Here is an 18,515-nt window from a genome sequence, read left to right on the forward strand (position 1 = left end):
GCTGGTTCCTCACTACAAGTCCCAGCGGCTGCGACTGGCTAGCTTCTTCCTGGCTGGAAAATAGCTCCTGGCTGCATGATCCTGGAGTCTCCAAACACTCAGTAGCCTCCCTCTCGGGTTCCTCTAACCCTCCTCCCTCTCTCCAGGCTCTGAACTGTCCATCGTGATCCTCGGATTGGCAGTGGGGTTACATCAAGTATCGCATCCAGCTCCTTGTAAAACGGCAGGTCGTGGGGGCAGCACCTGAGCGGCGGTTCCCTCACGTGCTTTGCAGTAGGCACTCCGCAGCTCCTTTACCTTAACCTGCACTGCACCGCGTCCCGGTCATAGCCCTGTATTTGCATTGACTTTGATATCTGGCCCGTAGGTATCATAATTTCTACGGCTGGAGCGCAGCTGTGCCTGCACAGCTTCCTCACCCAAACACTGATGAGATCCTGCAGCTCGCCAGTGCTCCATGCTGGGGGCTCGTTTGGGGCGTGGAGCATGGTCACTGTATTGATTGATTGATTGCTTCGCACTCCACGCTCGCTGAGCAAACAGGAAGGGGATTTTTAAAATTCCCGGGCATTTAAAGGGCGGGTCACCTGAGCCCAGGGCAGTGGAGTGCGAAACGGATGACAGAGAGGCTGAAAAGGTTATGCTGGGATAACCTCCTAATACCCTGGAGGCCAATTACAGCGCTGGTGAGTGTCCACAACCTGATGAGCAGCGCTGGCATCACCAGCGCTGGATTCGCTACACCCGTAGCAGACAGGAGTACAGCCAGCGCTGCAGACAGGGAGTTGCAGCGCTGGCTGAGCTTTGTAAGCATGGACACCAAGTAAGTTGGCAGCGGCTGTAACCCCCTCACCAGCGCTGCAAACTTGCAAGTGTAGCCAAGGCCTCACGAGGCATAAGAATAGGATCCATGAAAGCGTAGCATGCTGAGTAGGGAGCTGCATAAAGCAATGCTCCCAATTACAGTGGAAGGCCAGGTACCCCTTACTACTTTCAGGGGGTACCTCACTTCTCTCTAGCTGTTTAATTTAAAGCAAGGCCAGATTTTGACATCTGCTTTTTCTTCATAACTGGAGGGCACTATGCACAATTTACCCGCATAAGAAAACTGCTAAGGAGAGGGGCTTACCTTGCTTTAAAAATTTTTTTGTCATTTTACACCTCTTTTTGGCCTTAATGCATTGCATATTAATCATTTACATTCAGTGGAACAGCTTCAATAGGAGAGATTGAGACCCACCCCAACATATCCCATGCTCCTATATTTAGGACATTCACCTGAGAAATGGGAAACCCAAGTTCAGATCCCTATTCCACAGTAAGGGGAGGGAGACTGAATGCAGGTGTCCCACATCCTGGGTGAGAGCTCTAACCACTTGGCTAAAGGTTCTAAAAGAGGCTGCTTCCTATTCCTTTCTTTAATTCCTTCCTTCCCCACTATTTTATGTTGGTTTCAGCATGCTCTGAAAGTGCCAACAGGATAGGGCCCCTCAGGCAAGAAAGACAGGGGTCCTCCTAGTTTGATGATCTCACTTAGGTGTTTATGTTTCTACACTAAGGCAACTGTGTGCATGCTCATGGGCAGAAACTTAGGTACCTAGGGAAAATTAACCATGGAAATTCCAGCATCTAGAGATTTTAGGGCCTCCAAGGTTAGGCAGCAGCTGAACAGAGATTTTGAGACTCTCTGTGGTACCTAAATGTTGGCCCTAAAGTGGCAGTTAGGATCTCAAGTATCTTTGTGGATCTACCCTAAAAAGCTTCATTACCCACCCGCTGAAAATCAGGCCCCTTTAGGAGCACAGGGCATAAGAACTTCCTGGGTTATCAAGACTAGTCCCCAGCTAGTGCTTGCAATCCTGTCTCATAATCCTCATTCATACATTCATCAAACTCCATCTTTAAACTGGTTAATTGTTTGTCCAAATCTAACTCCTCTGATAGTTAGAAACCATCTAATTTTCAACCTGAATTTATTCATGGACAGGTTATACCCATTTGTTCTTGTGCCAACATTATCCTTCAGCTTTAATAGCTTTTTTCCCACCCTGGTGTTTACACCCTGATGTATTTATAAAGAAGTCATACCTTTTTTAGTCTTTAGCTAGGCTAAACAAGCCATGCTCTTCCAGTTTCCGCTCATAAAGTAGGCTCTCTGTTTCCTTGATCATCCTAGTAGCTTTATCTGTACCAGTTCCAGTTTGGATTCATCTTTCCTGAACACGGGTGACCAGAATTGTACACAGATTTCCGGATGAGGTCTCATGAGTGCCTTGTACAATAGCATTAATTCTTCCCTCTCTCTGTTGGAAATACCTTGCCTGATATGTCCTAGGCTTGCATTTGTCTTTTTCTTGGTTATGTCATATTGATGGCTCATGAACATCCTGCCATCTACTAATATACCTACATCTCCCTCTTTCCCAGCCATTTCCAAGTGAACTCCCACCATGTAGCAGGAGTTCTTCTCAATAGCCCCTAAATGTGTGACCTTGCACTTCATACTATTAAATTTCGTCCAACTTCTATTATTCCTCTAAAAGCCATCCAATTCTTGCTATATAACAGTCTGATCCTCCACTGTATTGACGATGCCTCCCAAATTTGTGTCATCACCAAATTTCATTAGCACACTCCTACTTTTTGTACCAAGGTCATTAATGAAAATAAGACCGATCTTGAGGAACTCCACTAGTAACCTCCCTCCAGTCTGATAGTTCACCTTCCAGCACACCCCATTTTCCTCTCCTTTAGTTACATCCTTATACACCTTACTATTCTTGAGCTAATTCCCATCTTCTCCATCTTAAATAATAACTTACTGTGTGGTACCATGTCAAATGCTTTACTGAAGTCCAAGTAGATTAGCTCTACTTCATTTTTCCTGTTCAAAAAGTCAGTTATTTTACTAAAGAAAGATACAAGATTAGTCTAACATGCTCTTTCTTTGTTAAACACATGTTGCATTTTATCCCATTTTCTGTTTACCTTCATATCTTCAATTATTCCCTTCAAAATTTGTTCTAAAGCTTTGTGTACTATTGAGATCAGACTAATGGGTCTTTGGTTGCCCAAATCACCTTTTTTCCTCTTTCTTAAATCTAGATATGGGGGGGCATGCATCAGCATTCATGTCACACTTCCTGTCAGTACTCTGCCTAGGCTGAGGAGGCTAAGGATCCAACCAAAGGACCAAATGCAGTGAAGAATCCTGGTCACATGCCACCTGAGGCACTTTGCGCATACACTAAGAAGAAGAATATATGTATGACATTAGCTATTCTCCAGTCATACAATACCATGCTCAAATTAATAATTTACTAAAAATAATTGCTATCAGACTTGCAGTTTCATGGGCCATTTCTTTTTGTATTTTGAGATTAAGATTATCCGGTCCCCACCAATCCTCCAATTTAAGCACATTAAACTCTTTGAATTTTGCTTGCACCTTGTTTCCATTTCTATACATTCATTCCTGTTAGCCATTCTCCTCCTGCCCCCTCCACCCCTCATTGTCATCCTTATTGAAAAGTGAGATAAAGTATTCATTTGGGTTTGGGCCCATACATAGATTATCCTTAATCTGCATGTAGTGGGGTGGTGACCCGCTCCTGCCCTTTGGGGCTTAAAACAGCCCAGGAGAGGGCTATGGCTGGGGCAGGAAGCCTGGGCTGATTGGGGGAAAGGAGACTCAGCTGTGGCCAGGTCCCAGTCGGGCCCAGCTGGCTCCTATAAGAGGCAGTGAGCCAGGAGCCCAGTCAGTCTCCTTCTGCCTGTAGAGGGAGAAGGGCCAGGCTGCTTAGAAGCTAGAGACAAGGTACCTAGAGTGGAGCAGGGCTGGGGAAAGGCAGAAGAGCTGGGGAGCTCCAGCCTTGAAAGCCCCAGCCTATGGCCTCGATAAAGGCCAGGACAGGTACTGGGGCTATAGAGGGGTAGCCCAGGGGTAGGCAAAGGCAGCAGGTCCATACCCCTCTTTGCCAGTGATGAATGGTATGTACACTGCAGTCTGCCCCAGGGAGTGGGGGCTAGACGGTGACTGGCAGTAGCCATATTCTGAGGTGAAGTGGGGGTAGTGGGTTGGGGGGTTCCCCAGGGAGGAGAGACCCAGATTGGTGGGGTACTGCCAGGAGGCAACACCCCAGTTGAAAGAGGCACTGGGGTCCAGGGAGGGACACAGGGGCAAGAGGACAGGTGGATCACTGACCTGCAGAGGGTGCTCCTGGCTGGAAGTGAGCTAATTCCCAGGAGTCACCAGCAGGAGGCGCTGCAGGGGTGAGTCTGCTCGTCTACACTGCACCTCGTCCTCACTACACAGTGGCTCCACTTCTTTTCTTGTCTTTTAAAGTGTCTCAGATTGTGCAACCAAAATCACAAGTCACTTCTGAAATTATTTATTTATTGGCTACATCTATGCTTTGGGAAACTATTAAACAACTATTTCCTTCTACTGATACTTCTTCTCTATATATTTTGGGTCATAATGTGTATTATAAATTCATTTGTCTCTCACATTGATGTTCTTTCTTATTTTAAGATTCATGTTGTCCTTTGTCAGCAAGTAGCACTCAGTTTGGTCCAAAGTCAAAATTCCCAATGGAAGCAAGATTGAACCCTTACTTTGTCTAAAACAATATAAAATCTCTGGAGATTGAAATTACTGTATCTGACAAGTGATCAAAAAGATAGAGCCACTTTCACATATATAGCCACCTTAATTAAACTCTCAAAAATACAAATTAATATGCTTTCCCAGGTCTCTTGACTTTGACTAACTTCTTACTGAAATCAGTGAGAGCTTTGCCTATATGCATACTGAAGAATATTGCTCTGATTCCTCCTGCTGACCTATAACAAATATATTCTAGATCACAGAAAGTCAATTTACAGTGCTAAAATAATTGACTGCCATAAGACACCTAAATACATATTTGAATTAACCCCAAGTCACTTTACCACACCAGACACATGAGCAGGTCCCTACAGGTGGTTACAATATTGCATAATTAAAGCACACAGTCACACCAGATATATGCAGGTCCCTTTCATCCTACAAATATGAATGAGTCAGGAGATGTGGTTTCAGTGTAATTGTCCCTTCACCCAGTTACATCATGGTCCCAATTTGTAGTGGTGCAAGGCCCTGAGCTGCCCAAAACAGTCTGGTTATATAATACAACAGGGTTACAGCTAGGGTGACCATATGTCCCGTTTTGGCTGGGACAGTCCCTTTATAAAGCCCTATCCTGACCATCCTGACTTTTTTTTGCAAAAGTGGGCATTTGTCCCATTTGCTCTTACCGACTTGATCAGTTGGCAACAGCAAATGGGGAAAATGCCTACTCTTGTCAAAAAGGGGGGTTCAGTGCAGAGGAACATGTGGGGGGTAATGCCAGCCCTGTACAGGGAGAGGCAGGGCTTGAGTGAGTAATGACCCCAGCCTCACGCAGGGGGCAGGCAGGACTTGGATGAGTAGCTCAGCCCAACCCTGCACAAGGAGAGGGGATCTGGTGAGCAGCTTGGGCTAGCCCAGTGTGGGGAAGAAGGCTCGGCCAAACAGCTTGCACCAGCCCAGCAGGGAGGGTGCTCAGGCAGAAGGGAAGGGCTCAGGGCAGTCCCATGGGAAATATGGTCACCCTAGTTGCAAATTGTAGTGCAGACTGGATCTTCATTATAACTGAGTTCCTTGACTTCCATGTTGTTATATCTGTGGTCACACTGCAAATTCCCCTTCTCTCTGTTATATTTGAGCCATTTATTTGAGCCATTTAGAAATCAGCAGTATTTGGAAGAGGTGGTCACAAGGACATACAGGCCTCTGTATGTATCTAGGAAGATATATGTAGGCATGTATGATCCGAGATGCACAAGTGATATTCATTGGTTTGCTTTAAAGAGATAGACGAAGACTGGGGCTCAGTTTGGTGTCTGTTTCCTATTACAATATGATCTGAAACTGTCCCTGTAACTTTGATGCAGAACTGGACCCAGGCTTATTTTTCAGATGTAGTTCAAATGCAGCATCTCTTCATCCCATCTTTCTCTCCTATTTAGCATGTTGTATAACAAAAACAAGAAAGATTTTATTTCTTTTTCCTTTAACTTTTTATATCCAGTAAAACCTCTGTACTCCCATAGTACAATTTTTAAGTTTTATTTTCTTTGTTATTTACAATGGTTGAAATTTGCAACAATTGTTCATTTGGGTGAATCTCAAGCAAGCAAAACTCCACACTGTCATAGAGAGAGAACTATTTACATTTTAGAGGTATAATTAGCCCCAAAACTGTGAAGGGAAAAGTTAACTTAGCTTTAGTGCCACATTTTAAATAAAACTTTTTTGATTAGCAGGCAATATTAGTCCACGACAAACTATTTTTCTTGTATCAGTTGGAAACTCATTAAAAAAAATTGGGTGGAATTACTTGAAATAAATATAATAAAAACTCTACTCTTACCTCTATTCAGGTAGTGAACATGGTTACTTTTTCAATACCCATTTACATCCTCTCTTATGTATTACTGCAATAGACAGATGAAATGGGAAATGTGTTCCATGCTAGTGATGCTTGAAATGATTTCTACTTCACTTCTGAGGGAAAGGGAAGAGTAGGAGAGTTTTTTAGGTTAAGATCCATGTAAGTATTTTTAAGGATGGCAATTTAGTCACATTCCAACAGCCATGGGTCAGGTGTGTATCTTTTATCTTCACTCTGCAATATTGTTTAAAAACTTAAGCAGCACAATCATGAAGTTCTTTCTTAGTTTTTACTCAGGCAATGAGAGTTTTGCTTTTGATATCAATGGAAATTTTGCTTGAGAAAGGATTAAGAACATCAGGGTTTGACCCATATCCTGAACATCTGAATAGTAGATTAATATATTTACCTGCCACTTTGGGAGTCTCCAGATTATATGCTGCCATCGGAAAATAAATCTGAATGTGCTGTCTTAAATAGACTCAACTTCTGGGGATGAGCATGCTGTGAAAATCTTAAATAGAAGTATGTATCTCACTAACCCATTATGTGGTTCATCGTCACTGGAAGCCTTGACTCAAGGAATAGCAAATGAGCCATCAGGATGGAAGGGCCTTTGCAGAGAGAACTGTGTTAGGAATCTTGTACTGCATCTGTTCATATTATTTGTGACTCACACAAGCAATATTAGGTCAAGAGTCAGCAAAACACTTAAGCACATGCTGAAATCCATCTCCACTCAACACAGCACTTAAGCACCTGCTTAAGTTCCATTGAAGTTAACTAGTTAAGTAGTTGTGTTTAACAATCTTGCAGGATCAAGTCCTTAATTCCTGATAAAATTCACAACTCCCTAACCCCAACCTCCAGAAAGAATAATTGAGGTATATTTTATAAGGATGAAAAGTCTTGCTACCTATATAGTAAATGTGGTGTTTACTAAGTTCAAAAGAGAAGCAAAACATAACTCCTGAAAGTAAGAGCTTTGCATTTTTAGTCCCCCTCTTTCAGCTAAGAGGGAAAGGAGAGAGACAGGTGGGCACAGATTCTTCCAAAGTTACTAATGAAATGAATAGGTGAAGTAACCAGCACTGGATTCCGAATAGATGTTTCCGGTGCTCTCTGCTGGCCAAATAATAAATAAAACAATATTTCATAGCATCTGGGCCCAACCCTCCAGCCTCTGGGATTTTGCCACTTATTCTAATGGATTCAGAATCAGCCCCCTTTTCTCAGAAAAATGTAGGTTATCTCTACTTTTACTAAAAAAAAATCCTGTTCTCTGGGTAAAAGGGATGAGAAATGGGGAAAACGATTACATTTAAATTTCAGTCTTCTTCCAAAGGGAAAGAGGTGTGTTCTGAGATCAGAAATGCAGGTGTAACTTGGGGGTTGTTTTTTAAATTAGCTGAGGGGATTGTCTTCTGTGAAAAGCTGAAATCACAAAGGAGAGCAAACCTGATCCAGTCAGCTCAGGAAGTAGAAAGTACAGCAACAAAAATCCAGTTGTCTGGATTACAGAATTAACCCTTTAAAACGGGTGTTGGACTATATATATATATAAACACAAGAAAAAAATGCTCCACATTAGCAAATACGTTGTGTTGTACTTTTAGGATGATCAAAGCATTATTTGCTTTATATATTAATATTAAAGTTATGAAATGGTCTCTTATGGTACTGCAATTATTTTGGGTGGGGAATGAGCTTCTATACTATGACATCTATGTAGCATACTTTAGATGTTCTGAACATTCTAAAACAACCACATAAGGTGTTAATCAAAAGTGACAGTATCACTTTGTTATGGCTCTGAAATATTCCTTGGTCATATAAATAGTTTGTTTATATCTGTGATACCCATGATCTATTAAATATCTAAATATCCAGGAAAAGGGGAGAGAAAAAACCTCTGTTATCATTCCTGGTTACTACTGTTCCCTACAATTCCGGTTTTAAAAGGCAACTTGAGTAAGTAAGGTCGCCCTTAGTACGAGCAAGCACTCTTTTCAGATGAACATAGAGGTTCCTTCAGTAGAGGAGACATCGGGCCTGATCCTGCTCCCATTGATATTAATTGCGCCAAATACCCTCTCAGTGGGAGGAAGATCCGACCCTCAGTCCGTATCTGAGAGCAACTCAGCCCAAACTAACTCTTCGGAGTAATATTTGGCAGCAGCGGGTTTCTTCCTCATATCAGGAGGCTTTTTCCCCTTTGTTCGAGCTAAAATGGTCTGAATCTGTTGCGGGGGGAATAGGTGTGATGACAAGTCGGACGCGTTAGAAGAGTTAGAGCCAGAGGAGAGAGATCTGTTTAGCAGAGAAGGGGGTGTTTTCTACTTGGTCGTTTCATCGCTGTCCATTCTGCAGCAGGACGTCAGGAAGAACACCAGTGAGTGGGTTTCTTGTGAGTCAGACTTTTCCTTTAGTTTTAACTCCCTTTCATGATGTCGGTTGCCTCTTCTTTTCTTGTGGTCTCCCATTCAGTTGTACCAAAGTAAACATTTTCAATTACTTCATGATTTAGGGCCCAAGACCCCATGTGGGTTTTTTGAAAATTTAGTTTTTCCTGTGTGGATTCCTACACACACACAGAGAGAGAAAACAACAAAGCTAACAGGAATTAATGAATAAATTACTTTCTTTGCTTTGGAGTATATATTCTGTGTTTGGGTTGTTAAATACTGTCAATATGCGATCCACGTTTAGTCATATTAAAGGGTTCCTTGAATATTTCCCCTTCTCATAAAAAAGAATCAGACTTTTAGCTGCCAGTCTGCCTAGTGATTTTGTAATATATCGCTGAAGAAATCCCGGTGCCAGCTGCAGTCAGGGGGTGACGTCCTGGGCCGACTAAAGTTAATGGCAAAGCTCCCATTGACCAAGATTCCACCCAACAGGCCGAAAACTTTCAGTTACGCCTAGTGCCAGTCCATACAGGGTCAGATTCGGATCTCAGTTATAGGCAGTGACCGCGAAAAAATTAAAAGCGGTAGAAATGAGATCAGCCGGTATCCTTCACGTTTGCCAAACACTATGGAACAACTGCAGCGGTAACCCTCTGCTTTAGACTATTTACTTGGCGTCTGGTCTAGACTATCTCCTGCTCTGTCCGAACTGTATACTGTGCCACTCAGGGTGAATGAAGCAACTTTGTTTTCGCGGTGTAAAACTGCAGCTCATATCCATCCTGCATATCGAAGTGGTGTTTTCTTTTTCTGTTCTAAATCGATTTTCATCCAGTTCATCTTTAAAAGAATAAGTGGTGAAATCATATACCTGTAGGCGACATACAGATTAATGAATTCAATGTCTGCTAGAAAGACCGCTTTCCTCTTCGAATTTCTGCCTGTGGAATGTCACAGAAAAATCGTTCCTATACCAGTATAACATGGCAGGGACTCTCAAATGAGGGGTTGCAAACTCTTTTAGTACCTATTACCTGTTGGAAAACTTGGCATGCTTAAACGTGGATTTAAGCTAAATTAAGCATAGGTAAAAAAAGCCAGATGTATTCCTCGTGTTTCTTTCGCTGTTACGAAAATCACTTGTTCTGAGTACAAACGCATTTGATCAAGCCTCGAGTTTACAATGCTTTGTTGAAATAAAAACCATATTGAAGTCTACTGCGATACCGAAAGAATGAGTCGTCATTCCGGGTGTTACAATTAATAGGAAAGTGAGTAACGAGGATTAGAACGTTCACTTCAAAATGCCATTGTTACAGCTTCGGGTGGATGTTGATTAACATTTTTCGTCCATACATTTCTCATTTGTATAGATGAAATCCTGTTTGCCAGATACAGATATATAAGGCTGGTGCGGTAATCTACAACATACCTGTGATATGAAATGAAAATGTCCTTCATTTCCTGATGGCTCACTTCCCCTCCCCCCCCACGAGACTAGTAAAAGTTCAGCTCAACTCCATCTTTTCAAAATGCTAATTCCTCCGATTTATTTGCAACCAACCAACCATTCATCCTATTTTCCTCTCTGAATTTACCTTGCAGTTTCATCCACGTGAAGAATGCCATCAATACCAGTAGATAGTGAGATTTTACAGTGCTTCTGCTGTTTGTCCAAAGGTTGCCTTTTCTCCCCCTAAGTACGACGCCAGTGCAGATGGAATAAATAACAACAACGCAACAGGTTTTTATTTCAACATCCTGCCCCTTTAATACTTGCTTGGGATAAATTAGACTTCGTTGGACGTATTTTTCTGTAAAAATACGCGCATCTTATGAAATAAATTGGATCTCTTCGGAGAGTGCTTTCTGGAGCAAATCTTTCCTCCACTCCAGGGTGCAAAAGCAATAAAATAAGATCTATTAAAACAGAGAGCGTTTGGACAGCAATTTCAGGGTTTCCAGCGCATGGATCCCATTACAGGCTAAGCAGAGAGGTACTCTCCCTTAACAGATTTTAAATGGAGGGGGAATATTAACACTATTCTCTACCCATGCCTATCAGCAATAAGATAATAGATGCACATCTATACTCACCCCAAAAGGCATTTATTATTATTAAGTGGCAGCTGTAGTATCGTTTACTGGAGGATCTGGTAATAATCAGAAAGGTGAGGAGTTAGTGAAATACATGTTGCATTTATTGCAATTTTTAAAAAAGATTCTAGAAAGAGATTGGTCCTGTAGGGTTGCAGGGTTAAGTGTTTCAGGGGTCTTTCAATAATAATCCCTCTCAGCTACATGGAATCGGGTTTCACAATGAAGACAGAAATATTGACAAGGAATCGACTCCTAGATTCGTTTCAGTCATTGTTCCAGTAGCTACCTCTGCCAGGCAGCCAACAATTACATGTCCCTTTTGCTAAAGAAAGAGGCTCTCACAGAACTTAGAGCTACAGTAAATCGTCTTCTCACTACTCTTATTAACCTTTATTTCTCAGTCCCTGTTGATTGGAAGCCGTGAAGCCAGGTTCAATGGAGTTTCTTCGCAGTGTTCCTGAGAACAGAATCTTGGCCATATCAGCATAAAGTGAAAACACACATTTATATTCTGATAAATCCAACTCTCTCCCAATGACACCTGGCAATAACAATAGAGTCATGTTAGATCAACTGAGAATTTAGACAATTATTCAGTCTTCTTTTATTTTATTTCCTCCTTTTCATGGTACAAGTGTAAACACTGGATTTGGTCCAAATGTGCTCCATTGATGCCATATTGTACTGAGCTCTACAGATGAAAAAAATATACCTCCCTCCCCCACCATCACAATAAATAAATAAATATACCCAGCATTGCCTTCTGGAACCAGCTGCCTCTGATTCAGATGGACTCGATTTAAAATTGAATTAAAGGTGTTCTCAGCATAAATTCAGTCTCCACTTCACCCCTCGCGCGCACACAAATGCCATGGCCCAGTATGAAAATATTTCCTTTTACAAACAGCTGATCATTCTATTTCCATTTTGTAATGTCCTTTCACCCCACTCCATGTGCTGATCTCTTTGTACACCTGCCGCACCTCGCGCTCCCCCTGCCCCCAAAGGTAAGTGTTTTATAGCTCTCTATTCAAAAACTGACTTGTTATTTTACAAACACCTTTTAATTTTCGTGAAACCAACTAACTGAAAAACTGGAGCAAAGACGGCGCTGAGACGTGTGGATGTGACATAAAAGCGATGGAATAAACTTCAAAGGTTTCAGTGGTGACTTATGCACCCTTTATTTATGTGCCTATTAATGCAATATCCATCAAGTAGATATACATCTTTATCCTTTAAACTGATATGCTGGGAATCAATTAGATATGCAGATTACATTTCATAAGTTTCCAAATGTTAATCTTCCTGGCCCTTTGCTGTTAATTTTTTCTCCAAATAGTATTATGTTTCGGGGGAAAAATATCCTTCAAACAATTAATCTTTAGGCTACTTGTCTCCAAATATTTACTAAGGCTGAAGGCAAGAAGGTTCTCTGGAGTTTGGGTCCCTTTTTGGTCACGTTTCTCCCAGACAGGACGAAGCAAAGGGGGGACAGTGTGTCCGCCAATGGATACCACAGAGGTAATCTTTATATGTTTGATATTTTACTAAGCTTTCGTGGAGCTGTTAACCCAGCATGGGGATTTTTAAAACCAGACCATACCCAACCACTCCAAAGGGAACATATCACTTTGTAATTCTTTCGCAGACGTGTTGTCTCTTGCAACTTTCTCCCATTGCTTTGCACTGTCTTTGGACAGATATGAACAATACTTTAGAACATACACACACTTCACAGCTAGGGGCTTTCCAGTGCAGCTCTTTGTAACGTGTAGAAAAACAACGATGTTGCTGTTGGTTGGTACTGTTGTGTTTTTTAAGATTTATTTTCTTCTCGAGAACGCAAAAGTCTGTCGTCTTTGGTTTCTCTTCAGCCCAATTGTAAATCTAAATGATGCTTCCTTGTGTAGTTTTTCGTGTCCACTGCTATGGATATTCCTTTGGTTAGCGTTATGGTGTTACTGTCTGAAGCCTATAAAATGCAGATACCCTGGTGCGCGTCTATTTGCTATGGCAATTGCCTAATTCTAGAACCAGAGGGAAGTCCTACATTTCCTATTTCATCCAATAGTCCACTAATCATTACCTTTTGCATAGGATAGCATTTATCTTTCCCTGGGGACCTTTCATGTTTATTTCTCACTTAGAACCAGATTCTGCCACATTTACCTACCTTGAATAGTAGTTTACTCCACAAGTAAATATCAAAAAGATCATTTATAAAGTAAATTTCTACTATCATGCGAGTAAGAGCGTCAGAATCTTGCTTTAAATTGCTTTTTCTTTTTATTTGTAAATAGCAACAGTTGTTGCATACCATTTGCTGCAGGGTTTTTTTTAAGGGAAGAGATTGGATTATGAATAATTTTAGCTGGTTTGTTAATGAAATTTGTTGATAGATTGTAGCTCAACATTTCTCTCCACATTACACCATGTGTCACATTAAGTCTGTCCTATCTATCTATCTATCTACATTTTATTTATATATGATGGAAAAATATGTAGTCCAAAGTGTGAGCCAAACAAGTTTTGAACATTCTTACAATATGAATCCCAAATTACTGGTCTCTTTTTGAAGTTTATCTTCAGTAAGGTTTTATAGCTTGCAGTAACGTGTCCTTAATTCTGTTCCAAAAGGGTCGATATTTGTTCAACTGAGCTTGCTTCTGATTTGTTACAGCACAAATATACGATTCTATCGAGTAAAATGTATTCCCGTTACCAATAGGCAAACACTTTCAGTCGGGGCTTCTAATTCTTAATGTATCGGAACAATTCAAGATCAAAGTGCATCCTTTCCTCTGTGAACCTTAACTTCTCCTTAGCTAACCACAGAAAAACCTCAACACCTGGGTTGGAACATCCTCAAATCAAGGAAAAGGTGGATCCTTTATCCAAGATAAAGTTGCAAACTTCCAAAGCAGAAATTCCCTAGCTGAAAACAAAGCACTCTCTGTGCCCAGAGTTATGCTTTCTTTTATTTTGTCTATTATTACTAGATACACAAAAAGAACAAAACAACAGGCATAGGCAGAGGGGGGGCGCGCAGGACTCTTTCCTACTAAAAATCGACCAACAAAAGCAGCAGCAACAACAAAACCTTCAACCCTCAGGTATGGTAGAAACCATCACATTCCTTTTTGTGAAAAAATTGGCCAGATTCAAAATCATCCGGACAGAAGGATGTCTTGCTCCTTTATGAGCAATTTAGAACTACAATTCCACATATGAATTTGTCTCTAGAAATTATTGCCTGCTTTGCAATCCAATATACTGTCAAAAATATCAGCTAAACACAAAGTGCAGAATGGAATCCACCTAACAGATTCTTTCTTTCTTTCTCCAAAACATGGTTCAAAATTAATTTACACTTAAGATAAATTTTGCCACCGTGGAAGTAGTTGTGTGGTGAATTCACGCTAAACAAGCTTCATAATAAATAGGAATAATAGCAATTCACACTGCATTTGGAGAGCCCCGAAAACATTGTAATTGATTTTTTTGTAATAGAAGAGAAAACAGTACTGTTAACATTCATAAATAATTGCCTCTGTTCCTAATAGCTCTAATTTTCACTGCCCATTTGATGTGCTGCAGGTTTAATATAGAGCATTTACTAATCCAATTAAAAGTGCACCTGGCCTGGAAGGGCTTTGTAATTAGCAGGAGTATTTTTAGCTATTTCCACTAGAAAACCGTGAAATCCTCTCTGCTGGACTAAAGACTCTAATATGGGGGACTAGGCATTCATGCCTAATCATTTTGCCTGGAAATTTAACAGAATATGAGGGACTATTTCGACTTCTGTGACATTGGTATCCATGAGCCAGAATCTGCAAATTCAGGCAAAATTCCCAGGGGAAGTGGGTTTTAAATCATTTTCGCACTTTGTAGATTTGATCCTGTCCCATTCGAGTCAACGGGCATTTTTATATTGTCTTGAGTAGGAAGCAGGATAGAACCTGGTGTCTATAAATATCCGGAAGGGCCCGATCCTCTCCCCATTCAAACCATGGAGCACTGCCATGGATTTCAGTGGCCGCAGGATCGGGCCCCGAGTCAATGAAACATTTTCATTTCCCTCCTACAAAGCACACGGTTGTTGCGTGCGATATGATCGAGCGGGTGGCTCCAATCTGAGCATATCATTTCTGAATGAAAAATGCCACCAGAGAGGAACTATAGCAAGTAAAGAGACAGCATGTACATTACCCTTGAAATGCTGTATTGCCTTTACTTCATATAAATGGAGCGTCGTTATTCTTCTTTTCCTTTCTATTTCACAACCTTCTGGTTTGTCGGTCAATTCTGAATCCCCGTGAACCCGCTTAATTGTGTGCCATGAAAGAAGCGTCTGATTGAATGAGAAAGACATGTATATTCAACAATTTTCCATGCATGATATAGGAAGATTGGGTCTCTTTCCTACCATGGGAAAATATACAGCCATATGACTCTGAGGTACAAAAGGCACTAAGATCTATAACATACTCGCCCCCCTTTCCCATCTCTCCTTTTCTAGAAAATAAATCTGTTTCTTGGAAAACACTGCCGGGACTTAAGCTTGCAGAGGTTTCAAACTGCACGCAGGCTTGGGGCGGTGTTGCTCACTGGAGATCACTTTTTAAGCCTGTGGGCCTAAAGGGTACTCGTTTTCCAATTACAAGCTCCGACTCCAGCCAGCCTCTCTCTGCTTTATGTGACTCTTGGGCTCAGACTCACTTAAACTGAGCCCTGACATTGCGGAGAGAAGGGGACTAATGTTTCTGGTACAGAGGCCCAATTTACTGCGGCTGGCGCAACCACAACAGCAACAACTGGTTTCCTTGCTAGGGAAGGCTCCATAATGTGCCCCGGAGACGGGACCTGGGCAGGGAAGATGAGAGGAGAGTTTTATCCTGTGGTCCCTGAAGTGGCTGGGTGGGTATCAAGCCCAGTTTAGTTTGCCATGGACAGTGACCGTTCTATACCAAGCCAGAAAAGGCAGCGAATGTCACAGAGGAATAAAGAGTATGTTAGTTACCGGTAGAGAGAGAACATCCAGCGATTTACTAGCAATGTGTTTGGTCAGATAACCCCTTTAGCCAATCCATTTCGCGTGCCCAATGCAGAAGGGTAGTAACTTGGCTAGTTTCTACACTAACAGAAAATCATGGGCGAGGGTTGTATGTGGTAAGTGGAAGTTAACACTTCTGGGGTCTAATTCTGTAGTACTGGCTTTGAATCAATGCAGAAAACCCCTTGACTTCAAAGTGAGCGAAATCGGCCCCTGAACACTAGATTTTACCGAAGCAATGACTTTCAGCAAATGCATCCCAGCCCAAGAGGGCCTGGGATTCTACCTATCTCCCGAGAACAGCTGTGAAGCTATCAGGAGTCACCACTAAGTCCATATACACTGACGGGGCAGTGACAAAAGGAAAAATAAACATACTGTGGGGAAATGAAACAATGTAGTTCACTCATTTAACACCTATCATTGAAGTGCAGCTACTATCAGTGAGTTACCACCGTCTTATTTCTAAAACAGAGAGTGATACCATATTATATCGTGTATACATGGGTTCCTATATCATACTACCTACTTAGGTTCCAGATTCAGGTGTCAAAATTATTGTGCTGTACTTCATCACTAATGTGGCAAAAACACATGCATGCACTTTCCGGTTTCAGGTCTCTGTAATATACAACTGCTGGTGAGGTCACTACATTGAAATCCTGTATGCTATGAAATATTGTAATCTATTTGCTAGTGAATATCTTAATCCGCACGCACACACTTTTAGCTCTTACAGTTTTTTTTCAAGCACCATTCAACTTTTAAAACTAAGCAATATATTTCCCGCATATTCATTCTAGGAATCTAAAATTAAATGGCAAATCATGTGGCCTAAATTAAACTTTTGGAAACTTTCTAGACAAGCTACACATGTCAATGTTAAAACATCTTTATATTAGCGTGTGCATTAAAAACATGACCACAAGTGCCTATTGTAATGTATGGGGAATATAAAGAGCTATAAAAAAACAGAATAATTTGATAAACAACATTTCTCCAGTTTTTTTCAGATGCAGCTGCAGTTTTCGTCTAAGTATTTTAGGTATACATAATAATTAAGATACTTTGATAGTAGAAAAATATATAAAATAGTTTTAAATATGTAAACTTTTATTAGTAACCTGTTTTCTTTTCTTTTCTTTTTTTAAAGGTTTTCCTGCCGGCTCTGTTTCCAAATGTCGGAGTCCAGAGAGGTTTAATAATTTTTATATGATGCATTTTATAAGTGATCCAGTTTCTTTTCTTTTCTTTCTGATATGCAGAGTCTGAGAGCGCAGAATCAACAGCCTGGAACCTGGTAAACATCTAGGAGGCAGATAACTAATCATTATGGCATTTGTGTGACTCTAGTTTAAATTACTGTCTATTTTTTAATGATGATAGCATCGATGCAGGGCTCTTTCTTCAAATCTTCCACTCTAAACTACCTTCATTTTGCTGCCTAAAACTCTTTTTTTACTGTGCCCTTTAGTTTTCACTGAGTAAAGTCTGAGACCTGTGGCTTCTTGGCTGTTTATTTTATTTTGCGGGCTGATTTAGCTTATTAGTTATACATTATGAAACTACCATTAATCCCCAAAGAGAACGGAATCAGCCACAGAAAAATTCCCCAAATCGTAAAAGGAAAGGGGAAACTTTAAGCCTAGAACTCATTGTTTCCTGTATTTCAAAGGGGGGAAAACCTGAACGATTCTCATCCTTTTGATTGATTAAGGTCTTGAATAACTTGAGGCTCGAGAGTGACAGTTACTGAATAGACTATTGCAAATAAAGAGCACTGCGCAAAGCCGGGCTGGCACTTCAGAGTGTAAAGGAGGCGAGTTTGCTGGCACTTACCAAGTTATAAATAAAAGGACATGCACAATAGTACCTTCTTTAAGGACAGACAGTCTTTACAACACTCCTGGCGTCATATCCTGCTGTGGTCACTTCAGCTCCTAGGCAGACTTAACTTCTTTTATTTTTCCAGCAGTTTAGTTTGAATACTACAATAAATTCCTGGGAACAAATGCTTGTTAGCAAGACTTACTTTAACACACACAGAGACAAATATATAATATAGGGCCACATTTGGCCATCCGTTCTTAAAGCAGAAATTCCCAATGGGGACAATGGAGACTTCTGCTTAAAAACCGGACAGCACCGTTTGCTCCAGAGATTTTATTCTCCATTGCTACCGATTTCAGTGAAAAGAGAAAGCGAGAGAAAGAAGGAGAGAGGGGACCGTTTTATTCCTCCCTTCACACATTCTCAGAGAAGATGTGCTGGTGGAAACAGGCAAAGAACTGTATCAATAGAAACACAACTTCCTCTTTAATTTCTCGCAGGCTGTTTGACCAGGACAGCATACAGCTGTACGTCTACAATCCCCCAAGAAAGAAAAGGTGACCAGAGAGACCGACTTCAAGAAATGCAAGTGTCTGGTTGCTTCCTTATTGTAATCTCCTTCAAGTGGCATTGTGCCAAGAC

This window comes from Chelonoidis abingdonii, chromosome 8, assembly GCF_003597395.2.
Source record: "Chelonoidis abingdonii isolate Lonesome George chromosome 8, CheloAbing_2.0, whole genome shotgun sequence".
Lineage (NCBI taxonomy): Eukaryota > Metazoa > Chordata > Testudines > Testudinidae > Chelonoidis > Chelonoidis abingdonii.